We start from the raw sequence: 7,983 nt of genomic DNA on the forward strand, positions 1-7,983 counted from the left end.
AATACATAGTTGTATTCCATTTGAAAAAATTACGTATAATCTAAGAAATGAATATGATATATTTTTGAAAATTTGGCTCCCATACTTACAAAAGATAGGATTAAATACACAGGTCCTTTGAAGATAAAATCATAGTAATTGGGGAAAGTAAAAATAAATATCAAAATTATTTTGAACTCCATGGAGCATGTGGGGGTCCTCCGATATCCAGGCAATCTTTTTCTTCTTTCTTTCTTTTTTTCCCCCTTTCTTTAGATAAGGGTTAAGGGGGGGAGGGTTAAGGGGGGGAGGGTTAAGGGGAGGGGGGAGGGTCAACATTATTTTTCTTACTATTTTATTATCACATTTATTCCTTGTAATTTCTAAAAGTTAATAAATAAATAAAATAAAAAAATCACACTTCCCCTAGTCCCCTGAGCTCTTCCCTTATGCACTAACATTTTAAGCTGCACTTTGCAATATCTTTCTGGAAATCCAAAAGTATTACACCTACATTATATTTCATGGTGCCTTTATTCTCCAATCCTTTTCTTATCTTTGTGAATCTCAATCGTGCTTTCTCTCTATCCATAACAGCTGAAATTGCAGGAACATTCTTTCGTTTTTATTGTCTCTCATAGCTTTTGTTCATTTTTCTGCTCTCAAACTGCCCCTGTTAATCTCATCCACTGTCTGATCCCCTTGGCAACCTTGGCCTTACAATACCAGGTTTGTTCCCTTCGTCCTATATGTATCTCCCTACCCTTTCTGCACATAAATAGCTTTTTCTCTCTGTTTCCCAGTTCTCACAAAGGAATGCAATCTGAAACCTTATCTCTGTTTCTGTTGCCTCAAATGCAACCAGACCCACTAATGTTGCCTGTGATTTTTATGTCTATTTCAGATTTCCATCATCTGCAGGTTTTTTTAAAATTCCCATATTGTGAATGTTCTTTTATTTACAGAGAGTAGAAATGTATACTGTACAAAATGTGGCCCATCAATACCTGTGCAATACACCTAAGTGTACTTTTGATCCAGTTTGTCTCAGAATTAACCCTTGTGGCTGCAGGAAAAGAAAGATAGTTGTAATTGCTATGTAAATATTCTTCAGAAATTGAAGTGAAACACAGAATCAGGGACAGCAAATTTGCTGCAGATGAGTTTCTAGCCCTTTTGCTTCTAACTAAGCAGGTTCCTTACTGAAATCCCACTCCAGAGACTGGATTGTAAAATTTAATGAGCATACGCTGCATCATCTGAAGAACTGGGTTTGGATGTGAAGTAAAGGCTCTGCCCACTCTCTCAGGTGAAAGTGAACATGTCATGGCATAAACTGGAAGAAGAGCAGGAGAGATTTCCTAAATAATCTGGCCAATAATGATTACCCAATCAAAACTTCCAAACCAGATTGCCTAGTTATTATCACATTGCTGTTTGTTGGAACTTGCCATGTACAAATTGGCTGCCACTTTCCCTAGTTTATAAAATTAGAACATCACATTTCATTGGCTGTAAAATACTTTGGAACATTCTGAAAAGCAGACCTTTATTTCTTATAAAGCTTCATCTGTGAATCAAAATAAGAATTTGCACCATTTTCCATAATAATGTTCCTCATTATTTTCATTAGAACAAAAATACATTTTGTTTTTAAACAAAGCAATCCCATCTGTAGCCATATCTGCCAAAGCAAGAAACCACAAGCAAACTAATAGGGAAAAAAATAGAATTCAAGCTGAAAATGACGACTGTAAGCTTGGTGTTTTCTTTGATGTTGACCTGAATTTTGATTCAAACCTTCTCTATTTTAAAACCTACCTCCTTCCATCATGTGTTCATTCACACTGAATGCAGAACACTTCAGCCATTTCTCCGTCACCTCCAGTCTTGACTGCCCCAGTGATCTGCTGGCCATCCCTGATTTTGAACCCTCTGTAAACTTCAGATCATGCATAATCTGGCATGAATAATTCTCTCTACACACCACCTTCCACTCTTTCATCCTTCTTGTCTTGCTAACCAGTTAAACTTTAAATTATTTATAACTTAATTCACTGCTGGAGCCTTCAGCTCTGAAGGAGGTTTAAACCTCTTTGCAACCCATCTCTTCAATCAATTCTTTGTTCAACAACATTGGTATTTCCTTGGGCTCTATATCCACAATTTCTTGATCATGTCTCTATAAAGCACCTTCCTTTTCTCACTATTAAAATTGTTATTTAAGAATCCAGAAACACATCATAACCTGAACTGCAGAGTCCAATTGACACAGTTTGTGATGTGACAATGTAGTGATGTGTTTCTGGCTTTTGGCCTCTCCATTTATTACCACTATTATGGACTCTTTTGATTGAGGCAGCCTGCAGATAATGAATGATGCAGTGCTAGATTGAGCTGAACTGAATATGCCTGGACTCTTTCAATTTTGTGTTTTATATTCTCTGTTTTTTGCTCAATTTTCTTTTGCCATTTGCATAATTTGTTTTTTTTTGTGCGTGGGGGTTGATGTTTTTCTTTGAACGGATTTCACGGTTTTCTTTGTTACGTGGGGAAGACGAATCTCGGTGTTGAATACTGCATACATAAACAAGATCATACTGCCGATGCTGGAAATCCCAGCAACACACACAAAATGCTGGAGGAACTCAGCAGGCCAGGTAGTATCTATGGACAAGAGTACAGTCGACGTTTCGGTCGAGACCCTTTTATCGGAGAAAAAAGATGAGGAGTCAGAGTAAAAAGGTGAGCAGGAAGAGAGGAAGAAACATGAGGTGATAGTTGAAACCAGGACGGGTGGGGAGGGGTGAAGTAAAAAAGTTTGTAAGTTGTTTGGTAAAAGAGACGCAGAGCTTGAGAATAGGAGAAGACAGAAGGCATGAAAGAAAGAAAAAGGGGGAAGAGCACCAGAGGGAGGCATCGGGCAGGCAAAGAGATACGGTGAGAGAGGGAAATGGGAATGGGGTATAGAGAAGGGTGGGGCACTATCAGAAGTTCGAGAAATTAATGTTCATTCCATCAGGGTGGAGGCTACCCAGACAGAATATAAGGTGTTGCTGCTCCGTGCTCCAACCTGAGTGCAGCCTCAGCCTCATCATGACAGTGGTGGAGCCCATGGATGGACATGTCAGAATAGGAATGGGAAGTGGAGTTAAAACGGGTGGTCACTGGGAGATCCCACTTTTTCTGGTGGATGGAGCACAGGCGTTCAGGAAGGGGTCTCTCAACCTATGTCAGGTCTCACTGACGTACAAGAGGCCACACTAGGAGCATCGGATACAGTAGATGACCCCAACAGACTCACAGGTGACCAGTCCAGAGAAGACTGTCTAAGGCCCTGAATGGTAGTGAGGGAGGAGGTGTAGGGGCAGGTGTAGTACTTGTTCTGCTTGCAAGGATAAGTGCCAGGAGGGAGATCAATGGGGAGGGATGAATGAACAAGGGAGTCATATAGGGAGTGATCCCTGCTGAAAGCAGAAAGTTGGGGGGGAGGGGGGGGAGACGTGCTTGGTGTTTGGAGATGGTGGAAGTTATGGAGAATTATGTGCTGGACATGGAGGATAGTGGGGTGGTAGGTGAGGACAAAAGGAATCCTATCCCTGGGAGGATGGGGTGAGGGCAGGTGTACCCAAAATGGAAGAGATGCGGTTGAGTGCACATTGATGGTGGTGGAAGGGAAGCCCGTTTCTTTGAAGAAGGAGGACATCTCCTTTGTTCTGGAATGAAAAGCCTCATCTTGAGAGCAGATGTGGTGGAGTTGGAGGAATTAAGTGGAGGGGATGGCATTTTTACAAGTGTCAGGGTGGGAAGAGGTATAGTCCAGGTAGCTGTGAGTGTCAGTGGGTTTATAATAGACATCAGTGTATAAGCTGTCTCCAGAGACAGAGGCAGAGAGATCAAGAAAAGGGAGGGAGGTGTTGAAATGGACCAGGTAAATTTGAGGGCAGGGTGGAAGTTGGAGGTAAAGTTGATGAAGATGACAAGCTCTGCATGGGTGCAGGAAGCACCAATGCAGTCGTCGATGTAGCGTAGGTAAAGTGGGAGAAGTGACACCAGTGTAGGCTTGGAACATAGACTGTTCCTTGTAGCTGACAAAAAGGCACGAATAGTTGGGACCCATGTGAGTACCCACAGCTACACCTTTTGTTTGAAGGAAGTGGGAGAAGCCAATGGAGAAATTATTGAGAGTGAGGACAAGTTCTGCTAGATGGAGGAGAGTGGTGGTGGAGGAGAACTGGTTGGGCCTATTGTCCAGAAAGAAACAGACAACTTTGAGGCCTTCCTGATGGGGGATGGAGGTGTATAGGGACTGGATATCCATTGTGAAAATAAGATGCTCAGGGCCAGAGAACTTGAAATCATTGCAAAGATCAATAACATGTGAAGTGTCATCGTTGTAGGTAGGAAGGGACTGAACCAGGGGGAATAAAACAGAGCTGAGGTAAGTTAATATGAGTTCAGTGGGGCAGGAACAAGCTGAAACAATGGGTCTACCTGGACAAGTGGGTTTGTAGATCTTGGGTAGGAGGTAGAAGTGGGAGATGCAGAGTGATGGGACTATGAGTTTGGTGGCAGTGGATAGGAGATCCCCAGGACTAATAAGGTTGATGATGATGTGGAAGACAATGGTCTGGTGCTCCTTAGTAGGGTCTTGTTTGAGGGATAAGTAAGAGGAGGTGTCTGACAGTTGTTGGGCCTCAGCAAGGTAGAGTTTAATCTGCCAGAATACTACGGCACCCCATTTAGCTACAGGTTTGATGGTGAGGCTAGGATTAGTGTGGGGGGAATGAAGAGCAGGGCATTTGGAAGGAGTGTTGGAATTGGAGAGAGAGTTGGTAAAGTTGAGATGGTTGATGTCTGCATGCTGCATATGTACTTCAATAATAAATGCATTGTGCTTTGAATCTTTGAATCTAAATTTTATAACCAGAAAAATGTAAAAAAAATAGATTGTAAAAGATAATAACTCCTCAACGAGAGGTTAGTGAGTCGAAATAAAATATGGAACTGGGTGTAGGTGGCTCTCTATAAATCTTGTGATTTTGTATTTGTATAAACTAACAATCAGAAAATCATCCTGTCCTTCATTACACCTTCTGCAGCAACACCCCAGGATGTGTTGATGCTTCTTCCTCATAACCACAGTTCATTGCGCTGGAGGTTCTGGTGTAGGATGGCCCTGCCTTTTGGAGTCCAACCACGTGGGGTATCAATGTTGAATACATTCTCCCAGGATCTGGGAAACATACAGTTTAGTTGAATGCCAGAATGAGTGGAACAATTTTTATAGCCACAGGAAGTCACTGATGATCACCAGTTCAATCTTGATTGCCATTGAGTAGAAGGTACAAAAGCCTCAGGATCACATCACCAGGTTCAAAACAGTTATTATCCCTCAACCATCAAGGTCTTGAACAAAAGGGGATAACTACACTCACACCCATTGAGATGTTCTCACAACTAATTATTTTGCTTTAAGGACTGCTTATTTGTTATTCATGTTTTCATTACTTATTGCTATTCATGTGCACAGTTTGTTGTCTTCTTCACTGTGGTTGATCTTTCATTGATCCTGTTACAGTTACTATTCTATAGATTTGCTGAGTATGCCCGCAAGACAATGAATCTCAGGGTTGTATATGGTGACAAAAATGTACTTTGATAATAAAATTTACTTTGAACTTTGAGTATGCATGTTTGAAGCTGTCCACCTTGAGAATTCTGTTGCTTAGTTTAAGAGTGCACACTGAGTATTTGGCTCGTTTCATAGAAACATAGAACTCTACAGCACATTACAGGCCCTTCGGCCCACAATGTTGTGCCGACCATGTAACCTTCTCTAGAAGCTGCCTAGAATTTCCCTTCTGCTTAGCCCTCTATTTTTCCAAGCTCCTTTTCTCTTCAGAGACTTGCCAAATGATCATATAAGAGGCAAGTCTAGACTGCCTGAGCACATAGAAACCATAACAGGTTTCTGAGCTGTACTGACAGTAAATACTGACCTTGTACATGTGTACAGTCTGATAATGAACTATAAAAAGGTATCAGTAGACAAAAGTGGCTTCTTGTCTCAGCCCAAAATGTTGACTGTTCATTTCCCTCCATATATGGTGCCTGATCTGTTGAATTCCTCCAGCATTTTGTGTATGTTGCTCTAGATTTCCAGAATCTGCAGTCTGTTGTGTCTCCCTATCTCAGTCTGCATTTTTGCTAGAAAGCAAGAAAGGAAGAATATTTTCAAATCATGAAAAAAATGAGAAATCTTGGCATTTAAAGGACCTTATACTTCTACACATCACTAGGAGCTAACCTGCAGGTGCAGAAGATGGTAGGAAGGGAAGTAGGGTGTTGGACATTAGAACAGGAGAATTTGAATGCTAGAGTTAAGATGTCTTCAGAATCAGACATGAAATGATTAGAACTGCCATACTGCAGACAATAATCAGATATCCCTCTTTAGCTCTTCCTTTGGTGATTATTGTTCTGGCTGTGATGTTATGTTCTGTTTTATAATTCAACATGCCTGGCAATAAATGGTTTGTGATGTAACCTTCATCTCTATCATACAATAATTTCTTGGAAAAGAATTCACCAACAGTATCACATTTGATATATGACAATAATTTACACAAATGGTGTTATAATAATGATGGTTATATAATACACTGCTGGCTACTTACGGAGATTGCTGAGAATTTGTTTTGCTTTCATTAATATGTCACTGTTGCCATGGTTCTGACTGTGGAGAATATTTTAATTAGTTGGGCATTTTTGTTGGTAGCAATCCAATTGCTAAGGGATCATTTGTAATCTGGTGTCTAATTTAGTAACTCGAAGGTGAAAAAAAGAATTTATGTTTTAGTTTCAAATAGTAATATATATACATATAGTTCAGAGGAAATTCTTGTGCAATGCCAAACTTTGGGCAGCTCATCGTTTAAATAGAGAATGTTCAATGAAAATTGAATCACAGAATTTTCAGAACATTTGTGGAGGATTGATGAATAATGATTCTGTCTTCCAGGGCTGAAGGTTGACAGGAGGGAATAAAGTTTGCCTTATTATCAGGAACATATCTGTACCCACAGACTGAAGAAATTATAAATGAACTGAGTGAGTGTTAGGCAAGGAGACAAGGGCAAAGTGTCCAGGTCAGGGGAAGTTAAGTTGTTGAGGGAATAGTGAAATATATAAATAATATCTTTCCACTGCCTGTTATGTCGCGGGCATTTAGGGCAGCAATGAAGGTTCTCCTTTTCTGGTGGTGGTAAGACCTTTGTCGTGTCAGTAGCTTGGTTTTCACTATCAGTCATACAAGTCCCGGGAAGAGACTCAAGAATACCATCACATTCAGATATAGAATGATTCTCCATTGCTGTTTCTGTAATGATTTTGTTTTACTAGTCAGGGTTGTTAGCCCAGAGCTGAACCTTCAAACCTGGAGGACTGGTAGGCCACTCTTTGCCTTGCCTCTACCCTTTGACCCGTTTGGCATAGGCGACCCTAGCAGGAGTCAAAGCCTAAAGCTCTGACTCCAGCCAGCATAGCTCTCCGGGTCATTGAGGCACCCAAGCCTCCAAACCCTATGGCAAGGTTGTGGTCATCTTGGAGGATATAATAATATATGAAAGGATAAGGGAGTAGGTGGATAATGTGTCTTCAGAGTAGAAGACAGATTAGATATTAGAATATGCTAGTCCTTAGTTATGATAGAAGTCAGGACAGGAAAGATAAAAGAGAGCATAAAGACAAAATCTGAGATCCTGTGCTGGAGGTTAAATTGATTCATAATCATAGCTTTTCCAGGATGTCAGAACAACAAACCAGTGTCCTGGTTTGAATCCAAGAGCTGATTGAAAGGCAACATCAGTGCACTCATTGTGGAGGGAGGTCTATTTTAGAAAAGCAGGCTAAATGAAAATAAACCAGAAAGCAGATAATGAGAAAGTGGAGTCACCTCTATTGTCAGCAATAGTCATTAACAGATTTTGTGTATTAACAGGG

Source organism: Hemitrygon akajei, chromosome 4, assembly GCF_048418815.1.
Source record: "Hemitrygon akajei chromosome 4, sHemAka1.3, whole genome shotgun sequence".
Lineage (NCBI taxonomy): Eukaryota > Metazoa > Chordata > Chondrichthyes > Myliobatiformes > Dasyatidae > Hemitrygon > Hemitrygon akajei.